The sequence below is a fragment of the Mastigoproctus giganteus genome, chromosome 1 (assembly GCF_048544385.1).
Source record: "Mastigoproctus giganteus isolate SK-2022 chromosome 1, ASM4854438v1, whole genome shotgun sequence".
In the NCBI taxonomy this organism is placed as follows: domain Eukaryota; kingdom Metazoa; phylum Arthropoda; class Arachnida; order Uropygi; family Thelyphonidae; genus Mastigoproctus; species Mastigoproctus giganteus.
In genome coordinates, this window is record NC_143575.1 from 146,996,331 (window position 1) to 147,016,909 (window position 20,579).

General features: G+C 38.3%; 1 protein-coding gene across 2 annotated transcripts in view; it reads left to right on the forward strand.

The window, feature by feature from the left end:
* Positions 1-732: 732 nt before the first annotated feature.
* LOC150091183 (transmembrane protein 198) overlaps positions 733-20,579 on the forward strand; it is a 278,344-nt gene continuing 258,497 nt past the window's right edge. For both annotated transcript variants that reach the window (XM_090382651.1, XM_090382643.1), the window contains exon 1: positions 733-1,064. The gene's annotated coding sequence lies outside the window, so the exon portion shown is untranslated. The remainder of the gene's footprint in view (positions 1,065-20,579) is intronic.

A 20,579-nucleotide genomic window follows, 5' to 3' on the forward strand; every position in this document is an offset into this window, starting at 1 on the left:
TTAGCTGACGAATTTTTAATTAATCTAGAGATTCGTATCTGTACTTGCATATAAATAATATGCAAATACAGATACAAACCTCACAATTAATCAAGTTGCGCATTTTGTGCCAAAAAAAATTCGGATTTATATATTCAGATGTGCGTAATGTATATCTTTAAGCTTTAGATGTACGTAATGTACTCGTGTGTCAGTCAGTTTGCACATGCAAATTGAGCTTAACAGCTAATGTAGAAACAAGTATTTCTTGTTTATATATTTTGAATAACAGGTAATCATTTTTTAAGATCTCAATATAAACAACAAATGGATGTAACTTTGAATAAATAACCCTTATTATTAAAGTATATTGTATTATTTTTTTTCAGTTTTCTATTGCGAAAAGATCAAATAATGAAATCTTTTGAAGCTGTTTTGTTACTAGGAAACTGGGTCGACAGAAGCAAGTTACCGAAAACTGACTAACGGTCATACAGAACGCGGCAAACGCTTGTAGCAGTGCGACAACTGGCGAGCAGCAAACGTCCTTGGCTACAAAAGAATTCACTAATCGATACAACTAACGGCAGAAGCCATTGCTGCTGGTCTCGATCGTCTGTAGCTTCCTGCCTCATCTATTTTTTTTTTTAACCATTCAAATTTATATAAGAGTGGCGCCCTCTTGTGTCAGAAAATGTAGACATTCGTGTATGCCGTTGCTAAGATGCTGTTATTGGTCTGTTTTGACGAATGCTGTTGCGGTAATCTGTATGATTTGTTCTTGTGAAGTACTATGTGGTAGAGTAATGGTTCGCGACTAAGTGTAACTGTACTCCAAACTGCATATCTGGAATTTTGTTTAAAGAAGGTTTCTCTTCTGCATACGTATTGCTCATCATGAATATATATCACCTAACGTGTGGCAAGTGGAAACAAGGCATATCTCAGCCCTTGGGAACATGGTCGCCAAACTGAGGGGATATATCGTTCGGAAGAAGAACGATAATCGAAGTAGTATACCAATCAGCTCTTGGGTGCTCGAAAAAAATCGCATGGCTGTTAGTACTGGCATATTTTTACATACCGTAAGTGCTAATTGTTCATGAATACTCTAGTAAAATAAGCTTAAAATACGAAAATGAAACGAATATATCACTAATGTACGCAATACGCCATTGTTAAATCCCTCTTTATAAAATTGCCCAGTTTTAAATACCTTGTCTTTCTTTTAACATGTATACTTTGTTTTGAAACAGGTAGTTCTTTACCTTGAAACAGAAGTAGACGTTGATTGTATATCATCCTAATATATTACCAGTTTATTACACAGTACGAGCTTTACTTGGCGCCTCAGTTTAAAATCATGTAGACTTATTAAGTTTTAGAGTAGGTTCTGTTTATACGGTCGGGTTTTTTTTTTTTTTCTTTTTTAATTACGGTCACTGAGCAAAGTAGAGTAGTATAAAATTTCAGCATTAAAACTGTGTTGCACAAAGTTTTGTCATATAAATCCACGATATTCCATCGTGGAATTATTTTATACTGCGATACAGTTTTACATAAATCATTTACGGTCTCATATTGTGAAATCTTTCACATATTGTGAAGGATTTTACAATATGAGGTATTATTATTATTATTATTATTATTATTATTAGCTATATGGTGCAAGGAAGCCTGAGGCTTATGCTGCACCAGCCAAAAAAAAAAAAAAAAAAAGTATGCCACCTTGAAAACTTAGTTCTGCTTTTTTTATGAATTTCACCGCATATACAAATTATGCTTTTTATACACTGAAAAAGTCTCAGAATAACTTATGCACATGATTTTACATATTATATTAATGACGGTGATTAATTCATTAATGAAATTACTCGAGCTTCGATGATGGTCAGTGGATGTCATTTGGTTTAATGATTTTTCTTTGATTTAAGGCAGTTTAAGTTGTTAGATGGGGCATCAGTGTGTGTCGAGTTTGTAAGTTGCATCTGTCCCGAAATTATTGTGTGTTTATGCGAGTCTTGATTTTTTATTAAAACGGAATAATCCTATATTTATTATGGATTACCATTGTCATGTATTGCTAATGATATATGGCGTTAATGCTATTGTTACAGTTATTTATATATTATACGCACATGATTTGACTAATTTCTTTATTGGATCCTATATAATTTATGGATCCAATTTCATGGAGTGAATGCAATTCGCTAACGATTTTAGTGTTGTTAGTGGCCCAGGTTTAAAAAACTTAATCACCAATGCAAAATATATCTAGACACCAAAATCTAAGCTATCCTGGAATTTAAAAAAAAAAACTCCATTCATCCACATGGCCATCTCTCCGCTACCCAACATGAGCTTTGAACGGATAGATAACGAAATGAATAGCTATGCATAGCAGTTTGTTTTGTCTCATTAAAAGTTTTACTAATTTTAATTAATTTCATATTTAGTATGGCTAAAAACATGAATTTTATGATAACATGTTGAGACCGAATATTAATTTTTTACTTTTAATGCATTATTTACAGAAAACTGGGATTGGAACCAAAAGCTCTGCGGGTATCCGTAGTTATACAATAGCAATACAATTACACACACACACATATATATAATGTGGAAACTTAATTTTCTTATTATATTTTGTACCATTTTTATTTTTTAAATACTTCATTATGCTAATATATATATGCACACACACACACACACACACACACACACACACACACACACACACACACACACACACACACACACACGTACTCTTGAGCACATATACTAAAAAGGTATACACTGTATATGTGCTGAAACTGGGAAGTTGGCAATGTTTCTAGACTCATTATGAAATCTAGTTATCATTTCAGGGTTAGTTTAACAGCCTTTCATTCTCACTCATCTTTTCATACAAGTAGTTCTTCACCTGACTAGTAACTTAAGACATTACCCCCCCCCCACACAAACACCATTTTAATTAACCTGGCCTTGAACAATAACATTTGTAGCATGTTACTGCAGAAAAAAAAAAGACCAGAATTGTTGGGAACCGCTACGGTCAATTGCAGCCGGTCCGCTCCTGATGGTGGCTGCGGAAACTGATTACAGTTTATTCAGTATGAGTTCAGGGTACCCTCACCGGATGTTCTCCGACTCCTTGTAGATGTCTGACGCGCTCACCAGGTTCATAGAAGGGATGGTGATTTAGTGACCAGCGCACTGAGGCAGTTACATCACCCAGTCTTGTACAAACGAAATGCCTAGTTCAATAGATGCTGTTCGTTATTTCCGAAGTCCGTTAAATTCACCTCCGCTAAAGTGAAAATTTATTGTATACGACCATAACGGAAAGGCTTATAAAACAATTTGATTGGCATAGGACCGCACGCAGTCAGAGATTAGAAGAGTGACATAAGTAGTAATTCTGTTATTCTCTGGCTGCTATGGCCTATCAAAAACATCCTTCCACTCCCTAGCGCTTGAATTTTTTTTTTTTTTTTGTTTAATAAATTTAGTAAAAAATGGCTAATTGCAGTTAGTGTGCTTACACTAAAAAAAAAAAATCAAGCTTACTCGTGAAAAAAAAAACAAACTCATGCACCATATGTATTATGTCCGTAAATTAGGTATGTCCTAGTCCGTAGCATAGCTCAGTAAGTATAACATAGTCTTTCCCACACCGGGTGTGAAAAACCAGAGTTCGAATCCGTTAAAGGTGCGAGTAATTTTTCTGGATATTTTTCACAGCGTGGCTGAGTTAACTGGTCTTAGGCGAGGGTAGCATGTTTTTTCTCCCGGAAACATCAGGTTTTTCGTCCAGCAAATCAACTGCAGAATACACGTAATTTATAGACATTATATACGGGCATTATGGCCTAAGTTTCATCAGCAACTTAATTCATACTCGTTTCCTTATTTCTTGCCATGTTTACCAAGAAAAACCCAACTCTTTCGGAATGACAGGTGCTCGATTTTATAAGTTACAGCTTTAAGGATATTACTCCTTAATTTATGATTGCAGAACACTAGAATCATCCACAACGCTCTACCACATAATCTTCTACAATGTACTGCCATACAGGGATATTCTGTATCTTTCTGGAATATTCTCGGATATTCCAAACAATTCTTACATATTTAAATTTTTCGATTTTTATATATGCTGTAATAAAAAATATTTTAATGAAAATTGGTAAACAGGTTGGTTAATAAAAACATTAATATTAATAAATTAATATTTCTTAATTTATTAATAAATTTATAATACATTAATAAAAACTTGTAAGATTAAGAAAAATGAAACTTTGAGGTTTCCGAAAAGTAAGGCAACACTTTTCCTTAATAATGGTGAAAGAGCCGACCGGGCTAGCCGAGTGGGTAAAGTACCTGCCCGGCAACCCAAAGGTCGCGGGTTCGATTCCCGCCTCGGGCTTGGATCAAAGTACTGCAAAAACCTTGGGAGGTGCAATATGGCCACAGAAGCCGATGCGCCAATAACTACCAAATCAAAAAAAAAAAAAAAAAAAAAATGGTGAAAGGGAATGAGATGAAACACTATGGACAGATAGACCCGTAAATAACTTTCAAAAAGACCGCCAGTGCAGTGTTGCAGTACTGTTGCCTCACAGCAAATTCCAGTTGCAAAATGGCGGCTACCGTGCGAGTGTGGTCCAAAACAGATGTTCGAAGTTATTCGCTTTTTGCAAGCAAAAGGTATACAAGTGACATTCATCGTGAACTGGTGTGGTTGCTGTTTATGGCGAAAATGTGATGACAAAGAAGCAGGTGTGTTTTTGATGCAATGAATTTAAAGCGGGCCGTGTTGACATTGACGATCGACATCGGGCGAGCAGGCCTTCATTGAGCAAGACAGAAGACATTTCGCGCATTAAGGGCATCGTGTTTGAAACCAGGCGAGTGAAATTGCACAAATAGTAAACGTGAATAAGTCGACTGTTCACGATGTCTCTGGCTTTCGAAAGGTGTGCTGCCGCTGGGTGCCCCGACAATTATCATAGGAGGCAGTGGCGGATTTCCGCACAGGCGCACGAGGCGCGCGCCCGGGGACACTTAAATTGAGGGGGGGGGCCTCAAATCTCAGATCTAAAAAAAAAAATGTTTCATTTAAAATTATTACACTCATCTTTATTACGGTTACTGAATAAAACTATAATTTAAGATGAGAAGTTAGTAAACTCTTATGCGAATATCCCTACATATTATATGAAATATCTATGCGAACTAAGTGAATCTGAAATAGAATTCATGTTATCATTAATGCTTAAATTAAACACTTTCAGTTTTTTCCTAGTGGAGGTAATTCCACGAATGAAGAATCCTGTGACTATATTGCTCAAGAAACGATATTAGATTTGTTCGCGGAGGCGGTTCAAAACTATTCGCAACTAATTGGGAACCAATAAGCAAGCGCAGTAGTCTTTTAAAGCCTCTGAAATCACTACTGCGCTGGCTCACATGTAACGGAGCATCGTCTTTTTTAATAGCTTTCGGAACTAACATTTCACTCACGAATCTGTTACAAATTACTAGTTTGGTGTGGTTGGTATTTTAGTGTAGGAGTATTTTTGTTTTGTTATCAAGTAAGTATCTGTAATATCTTATGCATTGTTTATGTATTTATCAAAACTGAATTGTTTGACCAGGCGTGACATTTATAGCAAGTGATAATTTGGAATTAATTTTTTTTTTCGCGTTATTTGAAAACCATTTTATCAGCTGCATTTCAATAATGAGTCAAATTTCCACTAGATTCAGTTTGTTTAGAGATTGCATGATATTTTTAATAATGTTTTTACTGTTGTCTACGACAGTGCTTCCCAAACTGGTGGCCGTCAACCTTCTTGACGGCCACCTAATATATTTATATCTATAAGGAATAGAAATTTGATAATGTGCCATGCCAAATAATGTGTATGTAGAACGCTAACAATGGACTGGGAAATTTAAGGAAATTAATTTGTGTGGGTACACCAGATGGCTACATTTATGTATTCGATCTGCCAGTTCCCCAGTAGTAATAATTATAAAATCAATAAATTATAGGGGGGCCTCAAAATTGAATTGCGCCTGAGGCCTCTCAAGTGCTAAATCCGCCACTGATAGGAGGACAAAGCAAAACGCATGGGACTGTCTGGAGAACCTGTTGCGATACAGCGACGAAGGAGAGGATTTTCTCGCTCGCATAGTCACAGCAGACGAAACGTGGATTCATCACTTTACCCCGGAGAGAAAACGACTCCATGACCTGGAAACATCCACAATCTCCTGTGCGCAAAAAATTCAAAAAACTGTTCCCAGTATCCAAAAAGTCATGGCCACAGTGTTCTGTTGATGGATTTTTTTGCCGAAGGGAGACACAATCAATGCACAGCTTTACTGTGCAACGTTGGAAAAACTGAAAGCCAACATTCGACGCAAACGACCAGGCCTCCTGACAAGCGGCGGGATTTTGTTGCACGACAACGCAACTCCACACACACTGCCCACACCACTCGTGGGTTGTTGCGCCATAATAGTTGGGAAACTGTTACACCCCTTTTCAGAGGGCCGAACAAATGGAAGTCTGAAGGCGTTAAGTCTGGGCTGTAGGGGGTATAGGTATACCCTCTACAGCCCAGACTTAACGCCTTCAGACTTCCATTTGTTCGGCCCTCTGAAAAAACACTTTTCAGGAAAGCATTTCACCACGGATGAGGAAATTCATCAGGCGGTGCGATGTTGATTACTGCATGTGGGAACGAACTTCAGTACTGGTACTGATAAACTGATCCATCGTTGGGACAAGTGCATCAATAAAACTGGAGACTGTGGAGAAGTAGTGCCTGTTCACTTATTTCTTGGTGTGTAGTTTCAACTTCGTATTATTAAACATCATGGAGAGAGAAAATGTTACCTTACTTTCCAGAAACCCCTCGTAGGTGGGGGTGTGTATTTAACCCCAGGGGCTTACATCTGGTGAGTATGGGCTGGGCACACCCAGGGTCCTGAGCTGGTCGGTCTCTCTCTCTCTCTCTCTCTCTCTCTCTCTCTCTCTCTCTCGGTAACTCAGAAATTTTTTGGCCGGTGCAGCATGAGCACCATATGGTTAATAATAACTCTTCATAAGCTACACCACGTTCACGAGCACGGAGAGCGTGCACGAGAACTGGCTAATAACTACATTTACTTTGAATTTCAATTTAAATAATTGTAGGGAAAACGGAATAACAATTGCTAGATTTCTATTTTTACGATTTTAAATTTGGAGTAAGTAAATTTGGAAATCTTGAAAAGGCATATGATAGTATGCAAAGAGAAATTTAGCCGAGTTGTCAGGGGCACGAGCGCAGTAGTACACACTCTTTGAGTGGACCGGAGTTAAAGCCCGTGACTGCTAAATACGATTAACATTTGGATTGATTGATTTATTGTAAACTCCAGACTTGGTGGTCATACCGGAGCATAAACAAGAACATAAAAAGTGTGGTAAAGTCTGGAGAAAATGGAGACAGGGAGGAGGAGGAGGAGGAGGAGGAGGAGGTTGTGATGATTAAAAATATGTATTCAAACTGAAAGTTGTGCGAGGACAAAATTTGGCCACTTAGATTAGTTTCCATTGTCCAATGGACACTTCGACAGCGTAGTATATTGTCACAATTACTTATTATTGTGATGGACAATATCCTTGTAGCGGTGAATGATAAAAAAAGGTGGAACAGCTGTGTTTGCAGATGTCTTCTGGGCAAACAAGGAGGAAGACCTTCAATAGAAACTAACACATTGGGAAAGTAGTCAGTGGGTATGGTCTAAAGATAAGTAACCAAAAAAAGCAAAGAGATGGTGATGAGTGAGTGTAAAAGGGATAAAATTAGGGAATGAAATGTTGGAAGTGGTGAACAATTTTAAGTACCTATGAAATGATGGCAGCCTAGATATGGAAATAACAAGGAGAATAGCAGCTAGTCAAAGTTTCTTCTGTAACGTTAACAGCATGTAAAGTTCCAATGAAGTGTAAAAGCTGATAAATAAGGCATATTTTGTCCCTATTTTGACCTATTTTGCTGAGACGTGGAGGATAAATAAAAAAAAAGGGTACCAGAAGAATACAAGCAATGGAAATGAAGGTGTTAAAGATTATGCTAGCTAAAACTAGAAGAGACAAAATTAGAAATATTGATATTAGAATGAACTTGGGAATAGAAAGTTTGAGGGAGATATCTGCATCACGTTTGAGATGGTTTGGACACATGAAGAGAATGAAGTCGAACAGAATACTAAGAATATTTGAGATGAAAATGGACAAGAGGCCGAAAGGAAGACCCCGGAAAAGATGGGGAGATCAGATTAGGGAATATGTGGAAACGAAGAGATTGAGTGGGAGAGAATGACAGAAGGTATAAAAAGATGGAAGGCTTTGATTCACCTGACCCTAGGTTGGAACAGTGAGGAAGATACAGAAGTAAAGCCTGCTAAAAGCAAAGCTAAATTAATGGAATACAGATAAAGCCATAAACACCTACGCAGTCTTAGTGCTTACTCCTTCGGGATCATAGAGTGGACCAAAACCGAGCTGCGGGAGGTTATGAGAAGGACCAGGACAATGACGTACAAGAGCTGCGAACACCATCCGAAGGCGGCCACCAAGACTGACCATGGCCAGGAAAGAAGAAAGGGATTCGGCACACCGAACAGATTTAAGCGATTAAGAACTTGAAGGATTGCTTCCAGGGAAAAGTGCCAATCCACCATAAAGAAGGTAGTGAGGGGTACCCCTCTTTCAATCTCAATGACGAAACCCCACCCACCCGAACGAAAGAAACAAACAGAAAAATGAGCGAATCCCACCCAGTCCTTGGACTGGGTCAGCAAGACGGGAGGTGATTTCCTAAATAGGTTACCTCCAGTGCAGTCTAATTTTTAAGAGGGGCCCCTTTCAAAACAACACAATCTACATGTACACCAACCGCACACTTACCTGTGATACATACATGTACAAGATATATTTTTGTTTTGTTTTATGACATACATAAGGGCAAGCAACTGTTTCACGCATACAACGGTACTCTTTCGCACATTTGCCTTCTCCCGTTCATTAGCATACATCCAGACAGAACACAGTGCCCTTTAAATATAGACAGTCACTTTATGTATTATTTTTTTTTTCTATACTAATCCCGCCCTCCACACCAGTGGAAAAGACTAGAGTTCGAATCCCATCGATGACTGGAGAAATTTATGGGTATTTTTCACAACGTAACTGAGTAAGTCGGTCTCAAGCGAGATTAGCATAATTTTCCTCCCGGACACTCATGTGGGTTTTTCGTCCAGAAAACAGAAAATCTACCTCGGAACACACCCAATTTACAGACAATATACACGGAGCAACATGGCCTTAGTCGCCGATGCTCCTAAAATCCAACAACCAACTAATATACTAATCACAATCGTTTATTCGATCACCGCAAAGCTTACACACACATGACCTACCATTCATAATAAAATGACACATAAATGACATTCTCATTCATTCACCCAATCTCACACATTTCTTTCTCTCAGTACTGAACTCTGAATAGGAGATGACACTTTTTTTTGTTGCAGGCTAAGTGGACTGATTTCCCACCCAGCACGTATACCATACCTTGCACGTATACATACATTCATCAGATACAAAGCATACACTCTTACACACGCCCTCTTGGGTAGCACAGTTGGTAGAACCACAGCCTTCCGGTGGAAAAAGGCCCTAGTTCTAGTCCCGTCGATGACGAGAGGAATTTATGGTCCTTTATCACAACGTGGTTCAGTTAGTCGATCTCAGGCGAGGGTTGCATGGTTTTCTCCCTGGTTTTTGTGCAGCAACAGAAAATCGACCCAGAACACACGCAACTTACAGACAGTATACATGGAGCACTATAGCCTTAGTTGCGATGCTCCCAGTGGCGGATTTAGCACTTGAGAGGCCCCAGGCGCAATTCAATTTTGAGGCCCCCCCCTCTAAATATTTTCGGTAGCACTACAGTGTGCATTCTACGCGCACGTTTTTACTGTAGCACGCGCTCTAGATTTGGTGTTGCGGTTTTAATCATTTTGGTTGCGCAATTCTTTCATACATATTTAAACTAATGTTTAAATGAAAAAATGGCACAACTAAGCATTAATGATAATACGTATTCTACTTCAGAGTCACTTAGTTCGCATAGATATTACATATAATATGTAGGGATATGGCATAAGAGTTTACTAACTTCTCATATTAAATTATAGTTTTATTCAGTAACGGTAATAATAATGAGTGTAAAAATTAAAAATGAAACAATTTTATTTTTTTTGAGACCTGAGATATGAGGCCCCCTCTATTTAAGAGGCCCCAGGCGCGCGCCTGTGCGGAAATCCGCCACTGGATGTTCCTAAAACCCTATAACAACCCTTACACACACACGCACGAACGCAAAACACTCTTGCCCACATAAATACACTGGACATGTATAATGGACATGTATAAACATGTCCATTATACATGTCCAGTTATACATGTCCAGTCCATTATAAATGGACATGTATAAACCACTGTACGTATATTCATACACATTTATACACCCTCACTTACTCTTAACAGACAGGGAGTTACATTTATTCTGTTAAAATATAGTAACTTACACCCGACACAATGCATTCGGTCTCAGTTTTACAGGCACGAAGAAATCCAGGAATCCCATGTGCTCTTATTTATGCCCAGTATTTTCATTACCAGTTCACTGTCCGCATAAACATCCATTTACGTATGGGGTGGGGAAACACATTCCGACAGGCCACCCTTGTCTTGATTTGTCTATATGGGGAGAAGACCACATGTGGAATAAGTCTTATTGTGAAGAATTTAATTTGCTTAAGTCTGCTGAAACTGTTGTGTTGTAACCTGCCTGGCGCGAGTTGTCCGGCGCGCTGCAAAAACTGCTTTTCCTTATTCTGTTAATGGATTAAAGTAGTTTTCTTCTGTTATAAACAGATGCTCATGATTTCTGGCAGAGGAGATGCAATCTTTGTGATAACACTTCTCAGGTTGCCATAATTCGGGTAGTCGTACAACATTATCAACATGGGTCCAGTCCTCGTTTATACCGCAGGTGCAGTATGAGCCATCAGCTATACCAAGGCCAAATAATTTAGCCTTGAATGAGTCATGCCTAGGCAGCAGAAAGGAGATATATAATAATCCAGGGCTCTGGGTAAATTTATGGTATAAACCTTATTTTCACTTCACTTTTGGTCGTTCGATTCCAGTCATCTTGCCATAGTTGCTATACAGTTTGATTGCTATTTGGCTCCTTTCCTGCTTCATGGGATTTTAAAAATTGAGGGTTATCCTCAAGAAAGTAGTTGTTATTTGTTACTTGAGCCTGTAATAGACCATTTTTTACTATCTCCAGGTGAAACAAAAGGATACCAGCCAATACTTGCAGAGCAGGGGTACTGACAGTGCAACATGCTCCTTATGTTATCGTAACAGAATCGTTTGAATTCTGATTGTCTAATTTATTTTTATTCCTGACAGTGCTGTTTTGTGATACCAGGTGGCAGCTCCATACATTATGATACAGGAAGATGGCTTTGTAAATCAGGGCCAAGGTTTTTCTTTTTAGGCCCCAATCAGTTCTATTGATTCGGACAACCATGGCAGTATATCTTTGGACTTTTTTTTGACGAATTGGATTGTGTGGAAAGAAGGATAGTTTGTTGTCAAATATTATACCTAGATATTTCATTTTGGTTACTGCTTTGATTGGAGTTCTTGCTAGTCTGACTACCGGTGGACGTCTAGTCCCAGCCTATTGCTGCAAACTCTGTATAACAGTACAGTAAGACTTTGTGCTAACACTCCCTCTAATTTTACCTTTAATAAGACGTCTGTGAAAGCAACTCTTGTGGCAGCCTTTAGTCTGTGCGCCTGATTTCTTGAAATCTTTTGCGCATAGTGATCTGTCTGTTGGTTAGGTAATCCTTTATACATTGGTATAACTTATGGAGCACTTCAGCCTGGCACAGACCACGAAGAATGCTGGGCAACCATAGTGCTTCAAAAGCTCCTTCAAAGTCTACTGAAATGGCTAGCAAGTATTTTTCCTGTATAGATCCAATAGTTGTCATGGTATGGTGAATCGCGTCCTGTGTGTGTGTGTCCTTCCTTAAAACCATATTGTTTGACTAAATTTTTAACCTGATAGTGGGCTATAAGTCAAATTAACAGCAATCTTGTTAGTAGTTTGCCTAGGTCTGGTAGTAGAGCAAATGAGCCTATAAAGCCTTGGATGACTGGGGGTTTCTCAGGATTTGAGAATTAATCTCAGGTTAGCTTGTTTCCAGATTGCAGAAAAGGTTCCTATAGAAAGGCAGTTATTATATAGTTCTAACAGGTGTTGCGGATATGATGGTGGGAAACTTTAATTACCTCAACCTCGATGAGGTCATGGCTTGGGCACTTGTTTCCCCTGGTTCTATCAAGAGCCTGTTTCAGTTCATCTGCTGTAAATAGGATTCTACTCTAATGCTAAAATATGCTTCATATTTATTGAGAATCTGTTTAGTGCGCAGTGGGATGCTCTTCCCCAAGACCGAAGCATTCATGTTCGCTATCCAAGACCAGGAAATCAACACTAGAAACTACATCGCCAGAAACTTCGGGAATGGCAGACGATACTTGTCGACCATTCCACCTTTCCTTAGAAATAATGCAGCACTTCATTGCTGGAAGCAGGGTGATCACCCATACGCACTACACTCACAGGCAACGATCAGGTCACCGGGATAATACATTAGAAGTCAGCGGAAAAATACAAGATTATCAAAGAACGTATACCATATTACAAGTACTGTACGAAACTCAGGCCGTACTACTGACTCCTACTCACAAGCTGTGCTGGTACCTCTTCTACGTGGGTAGCACAGTGGTATCGTCACCGACCTCCCCACACCGGGTGGAAAAGGCCCGGGTTCGAATTCCGTCAATGACGCGCGGAACTTTAATTGGCTTTTTTCACTCCGTGACTAAGTTAGTTGATTTCAGGCGTAGATAGCAAGGTTTTTCTCCCCAGAAACGGGTCCAGCAAAACAGGCAAATCGACCAGAGAAAACAACGCAATTTACAGACAAAATAAATATATGGGTAGATGTAATCATTTATGGGTGACCCTAGTATCATAATTTTAATTTTTGTGCTGGTACCACGCCATAAAAACAGACAAGATGATACCGTACAACAGACCGGACATAACCCTCACTAAGAAGAAAAATGCTACCTACTTGATAGACGTAGCGGTGCCAACAGTAACCTCCAGAAAACCTACACAGACCATAGAGAGGAAATCAAAGAGATGTGGCATATGGAATAAGTAACGACCGCCCCGACCACCGACATGGTGCCAAAGAGCCCACATAAGAACCTAGCAGCAATAGGCCTCCCAGAAAACATCTACAAGGAACTCCAGAAAGCCGCGATCCTGAACACGTGTAGGATAGTCAGAGTTTCTCAACCAATAATAGTAACCGGACATAACGATCCAACGCACGTGGTACCATTATCTGTTGCTGGATGGAAAAATTTTTCCCATAAGAGATAATAATAATAAACCAACCATAAAATATACACAGTTTAGAGACATACGTGGACATCTCGTGGGCTCAGTCGTCACAGTGTTTATCCAAAATAGTCCCGCCCATAATAACCGCGCTTCAATTGCAATATATTGTAGACTAGATAGGTTGTTGTAGTAGGGTCCCAATTGCCACCCTGTATACTGTCTGTAAATTGCATGTTCTGTGATTGATTTTCTGTTTGATGGACGAAAAACCCGACTTTCTGGGAGAAAAAACTATGCTATCCTCACCTGAGGCCGACTAACTCAGCCACGTTATGAAAAATGCGAGCAAATTCTTCATGTCCTCGACAGGACTCAAATTGTCTTTTTCACCTTAGTCTTTTGTGGGTAAGACAGCGATTCTACCAACTGTGCTACCCACGAGGGCGTTGACTAGATAGCATTTTAGTATCATTCTAAGTAAGGCTATTTAAATTACTAGGAGTTGTGATCTCCACTGTGTTGCGAATACCAATAGAAATAATATCAACAATAGTACGCCATCAAGCTCTACAAGCACAGTTAGTCTAGTTATCGTCCTCCCCACATCGGCTGGAAAAATACTTGAATTCGAATCCTGTCAATAACGTGAAGAATTTTTGTAAGCATTTTTCACAACGTGGTTAAGTTAGTCGGTCTCAGAGGGAAACAGATTTTTTTTTTTTTCTCTCGGAAACTCGGGTTTTTCTTCCGCCAGACAAAAATCGACCACAGCATACACGCAATTTGCCGACATAATGTTTCAATATGGTCTATGTTGTTGATGCACCTAAAACCCTACAACAGTGCGATTGAGATATTTTTTAGGCACGTTCACATATATACAGTGGTGCTCAAAAAAAAATGCATCACTTACAAAATTTGTGAAACTTGGCAATATATCATATACGTTTTGTAATATAATTACTCTATCGCATCATCCGTCTCTAGCAAGCTTTCTGAAATGTCACGACACCATCACGTGTCATACCTGATGACACGTGATGGAGCGTCATATATGATTACATCATTCTGTGCTGTGGCTGACAATTAACACCCCATAGGATAAGCGTTGCTGCTGAGTTGAATGCAGAGGAACATTCGACGCATGAAATAGCTAAAAGGATTTCGTGTACTTCGTCAACTGTGGCAAGTTTATTACGAAAATTATCAGGAACCGGCATTTCAAACAGACAGAAAGGAAGTGAACGTCCACGAATATCTTCTGCAGCGCAGGACAGATTTCTGGTTGATCTCTGTCCGAAACAGAAGATCCTCATCGACAGATCTCAAAACAGCAAGGAAGGAGCCGGATACTGGAGTAAAGGCAATTACTGCGACAGTACATACATCTTTTCGCATTGGGATTAGTAGCACGTCGCCCAAAGCCACTTTTGACCCAAAAAAAAAAAAAAAAAAAAATGAAAGCGCAGCGTCTAAAGGCATGCTAGTTGTGCTGAGGATCAGTAGAAATGTGTTATTTTCTCTGGTAAATCAAAATTCAATTTGCATGTTTGGACGACCAGCAGACTGTTAGATACTCTCAAATAATATGGAACTGTATTTCACATAGAGGAGTTGATTGTCTTGAATTTGTGAAGAGTACAGTGAATGCTGAAGTGTACAAGGACATTGAGACAAATTACTTTCTACAATTAGAGATCACTATGGGGATGTTGCCGATTGCATTTGTCAGGACGACTCTGCTCAATGTCACACAGCCAAAACCGTAGGTACTACTTTATACAATTAGCAAAAGTTTTAAATTTATGAAATATCGGACTATTGCTTAAATAAACGTAATTTATTTCGCTGACCTTCTTGTCCACAGATTCAAAAATGGTTGAAGGATATATCAATTCGCACAATAACATGGCTTGGTAACAGTCCAGACCTCAATTACTGAAACACCCGTTTTGTTTCAAAATGAGTGTTTCAGTAATGCAAAAGAAACCAAAATTACTTAGAGTTGCGAGAGACATTAATTCGTGTTTGGTACCATGAGATTTCCCAGAGATACATTCAGAACCTTATCCAGTCGATGCCACGACGCTGTGCAACAAGGCAAGGGGTGGGCCAACGAAATTACCGTGGATTTTGTTTTTTGGTTATAAAGTTGCCTGTCGTCCTAGTATGAGCAAAAAAAAAAAATCACTGTTTACATAGAATTTTTGTTATTATATGAACCATAAGTAATGTTATGTTGGAGAAAAGTACTTATTTCATTTTATTTTTACCCATAAGGCATAAAAGAATTTTTCTGTAATTAATAGTTTCATATGAGTATTATTATTACTTATGCCTTTCAGCTATTTATAAGAGATTAGCTGACGGAATTAGGACAAAACCTAAAAAAATGAGGTGGATTTTTTTTGAGCACCACTATATATATACACACACCTCTATTGTTTTCACCATGTCCGTCCGAATATAACTACTTCCAGTGGATGGATTTTTCATGAAATTTTATATTTGGGCCTTTTAAAATATTTCTCGAGCCATTCCAAATTTCATTAAATCGGACCAATAAGAACCCAGCAATTATCTTTTTTGCATACAGTTTGTATGACAAAGAAATTAATGTATTACATGTAATTTTAATACGGTATTGTTCACTCCATGCAAGTTTTGCGTGTGTTGTTATGTAAGATTCGTGAACGTGTGAAGATTACTCTCCTCCCGTATACAAAAAAATGTATACGGGAGGAGAGTAATAAATATTATACAGTTGTAATTAAACTGAAGGACTTAAGTTTAGAGAAGGAAAAACTATAGAGCAGGGGTTCTCAACCGGGCGGGGGGGGGGGGGGATTGGCACCACAGATTGACAGACTCAAACTGTCGGAATATTGATTTTTCTACAAACTACAATTCTACGGAGTGTACATAATCTCTACAGGACATTGCACTTTATTGGATGCCACATATTAAATTAAAAATAAAGATAAATATTTCACTATCTTTTTGGAATGCACCTTTTGACTCAGACAATCTTGGAAAGGGGGGGATGACATTTTGACATATGGTGAAAAGGGTGCATGGGGCAAAAAAGGTTGAGAAACACTGCTATAGAGATTTAGCAAGTGTTTTATAAAGTTATAATCTTAGTGATTAATTGATAAGGAGAAAACTATATTTACTTTTCACTTCTATTAATCACAGAAAATGAAAAAAAAATAATAATTATAATAATAAATAAAATAAACATTTAATGTAAGAAAAAATCTAACTCGTCTGAAATGTAACGCACTGCGTGCATATTAGTATTTTTGTAAATAAACTGCTTTGGCCGTAATTGCTGTTTTATTGCCACTCCATACTATTATGTCGTATATTATATAAGTTGTTGTTACACACATTTCTGGCCTGTTACAGTGTTCTGTAACCATCACAGTAACCATCACAACTCAAAGACTGAGTTGAACTTTCGTTCAGGTGCCGTCCTACTTAAGATACTATACATGTCTACATAAGTTTTCGTTCTAGTAGAGTTCTAGGAACATCAGCGACTAAAGCCATATTGCTCCGTGAATACTGTCTGTAAAAGTTGCGTATTCTGAGGTAGATTTTCTGTTTGCTGGACGAAAAACCAGAGTTTTCGGGATGAAAACCATGCTACCCTTGCCTGAGACAAACTCTGCCACATTGTGAAAAGGGCCCATAAAAATTCTTCACGTCATCGACGGGATTCGAACTCGGCTCTTTTCCACCCGGTGTAGGGACAGGTATTCTACCAACTGTGCTACCACGATATATTATGTCTGTAGAAATGTGTTCGGGCCGATTTGCTTGTTATGTGGGGGGGGCACCTACTCTCTCCGCCTGAGATCAACTACAGCCTTGATTAAAGAGCTTTTAAGACTTCCTCGAGTAAAGTGATTGGAATCCAGATCCCTCTAAATGTCTGATAACTGTTGAAACCGCTGTACTATTACTGAGAGCCAGTTGAGATCACTCTCATTGTAAGAGTGGTAGGATCTGAGAGAGGTGGCTGTTACTTGGCGAGTACAAAATTTCATTTTTACATTGAATTTCTACTTGGAAATAAGGAGAGCAGAAATTAATCCTTTCCCTGGAGGAGAGTTGGTAAGGGTGTGCAGACAGGGTGCAAATAGAGTGTCATTTTATTTCTATCGAAGCGGGGGGGGGGTAAGCAGACAAACCTATTTTATTATCATCAGGCTCTGGCTGTTTTATTTGCTTCAGATGAGCGACTTCTGCCTATTCCTTTCTTTCTTGGGACCACCTTTCGAAGTTTATATTTTATATTAATGTTACATGCTGTAGAGTTACTCTTGGGAGAATAGGTGTGAAATTTTTAGCAAAGAAAGATCGACAAAAATAAATAATAATAAAAATCACGAATGATATCATTTGAAACAAAAATAACATGATAAATTCCAATTATAACAGTGCTTCTTTTAGTACTCTCCCACCTTAAATGCTCTTTCCTTCTTGTCCTATGGGCAATCCTATTAAATTGCATTAATTTTTTTAACATCTATAGTGCTCCTGTTTAAAATGCTTTCTCCTTTATATTTTCTTTTTTAAGTTTAAATATAAGATAGCTTATCATACCTTTTTGTAGGAAATATCTTCACCCAACACTCACATCAAATTGATCCGGTTAATACATAATATTAAAGATCTAAGTTTGTAACGCGATAATATCCATATTAAAAAAATTGTTAATTTATACGGTTTAAATAAAACTAATCTTGCATTCCATTCCCGATGTCTACTTACTGTTATCAAGGAAGAGCAAAGTGTAGTCGATGTACATCAATCTACCCCAAACTAAACCCATCAGCAATGATAAGACTAGAAACAGAAGATAATTGTCAAACTATATTAAAAATATTTTAGACTAGACTTCTTTATAGGTGACTAGGTTATGAACTGTACTCACAAGAAGTAAAGTGACAAATTTAACAATATCCACTCTCTTATAATTTAAAATTTAGTGTACCGCGACAAGATTATTTTTGTTAACCAATGTGAATCGCACTATTCACACATGCGCGTAAAGGTCCTAGAGTCCGAAATGGTGTATGGTCTCTGCACATATATAGAATTACAGTTTAATTTCATTTCAAGTGTTTCGGCTATTAAGAGTTTTATGTATTTATTCTGTGTATTAATTACTTTTGCCTCGTTAAAAAGAAAAACATGGTTCTCCTGTTGTTGTTGTTGTTGTTATTGGGTTTAAAGACACAAGGGCAACTGAGGCCAAATTGTGTCTAATGGTTCGCCTGGATGGCGTGAAAGGAAAGTTCAGATGCACCCGTCCTTTTCGCCCTCACAGATGACTGGTGTTGTAATTGCATCAAGAGATAATTTTGGGTAGAACCGATGTAAAAGGAGTTGCATTCCCCACAAGCAATGTTATAGACTCAGCGGTTCCCAACCGGTTGTTTGCGAACCCCTGGGGGTTCGCACTAAAATTTTTATAATGGCGTCTGCTTAGATTTATTTACATAGGTATATCATTGTAAACTACAAAATGTATACATAATAATAAACAATAAAGTAAAATAATATTAAATTAAAAGTAAAGAATTGCCAAAGAAAGAAACCACATTTCCCACAATTCCTTATAATTAGTTTATTATCTTACAGTATATCATGTTAAATAAATATGTTTTCCATACTAAAATTTTTTTGATTCTCAAGCACCATTATGGGCACTGTTCTTCTGAATTGGCTTCTGTAATTCCCGCTCTCTCATCAAAGCAATCCGAACACGTGCCGCACCAGTCAACATACTTTTACTGTCCAAGTTTAAACTCACAGAACCAACTTTTCTTCTTCCTCATTTATTCATTCAGTTTCCGTTTTCTGTAACGACCTTTCTTCATATGTATTTCCTGAAAATTACAGTCTACAGAAGTTCAAGTCTAATGCCAACAAGTATCTTCTTTCAACTTTTCAACCTTCAACCCATGCACGGTACTAAGTACTATAGATTCTAAAAAAAAAAAAAAAAAAAAAAAAAAAAAAAAAGTACCTGTACATAACAATTGGGTTTTTCCGTCCAGCAAAACAGGCAAATCGACCAGAGAACACACGCAATTTACAGACACAATCATTATATGGGTAGATGTAACATTTACGGGTGACCCTAACATCATAATTTTTTTTTTTTTTTTTTTTTTTTTTAGAGATGAGACATTAATTAACCTAGCTGCCCTCTTTTGAATGGAATCTAGAAGCCTGAGAGAGGTTTCGGGAAAACCGCCCCAGATGTGGAAACAATATTCCGTGGTAGGCCGGATTTGCGATTTCTACAGAGTCAACAACAATTTGGAAGAAAAGTAACGCCTAGAGAAAAAGAGAAAACGAAGTTTGTTAGATGCAGAGGAAGCAATATTTGTAATGTGCTTTATGCCAAGAGAGATTAGAAGTCAGGGTAATTCCCAAGATCTTGCCTAGAAATCGGAGCGTCTCGAAGATAAACATAGGAGCAGAAGAATCCTTTTTGCGAGATATAAGACAGGACTGAGTTTTAGAAGGATTGAAATTAAGTTATCTTTGCCCTACTACCATTACCCTGGAGATCAGCATTTAAGGAATTGGTAGTGGATATTAGAGAAGTTGAAGCTGTTTGAGCAGGGCAAAGTTTCTTAAACTGGAAGGTGGAATGTAATGTGCTATCGTCAGCAAAATTATGGATAAAATTTCCGGTCAATGGAAGAAGGTCATTAATATACAAGAGGAAAAGAGTGGGAGAAAGAACTGAATCCTGGGGAACACCAGCATTAGTGGAGTAATTAGAAGACAGAGAGCCGTCTACCATTAACCAGTGAGCAATCAGAGATAAAACTGCATACCCAATTACAAAAAACAGTTGGTAAACCATAGGATGGAAGCTTATTTAGAAGACCTTTATGCCAAACACGGGCGCCTCCGTAGCCAGGTGGGAAGGAGCAGCAGTGCATAGCACACGCTTCTTGATTAGACCGGGGTTCGAGCCCGTCACCACCAAATACG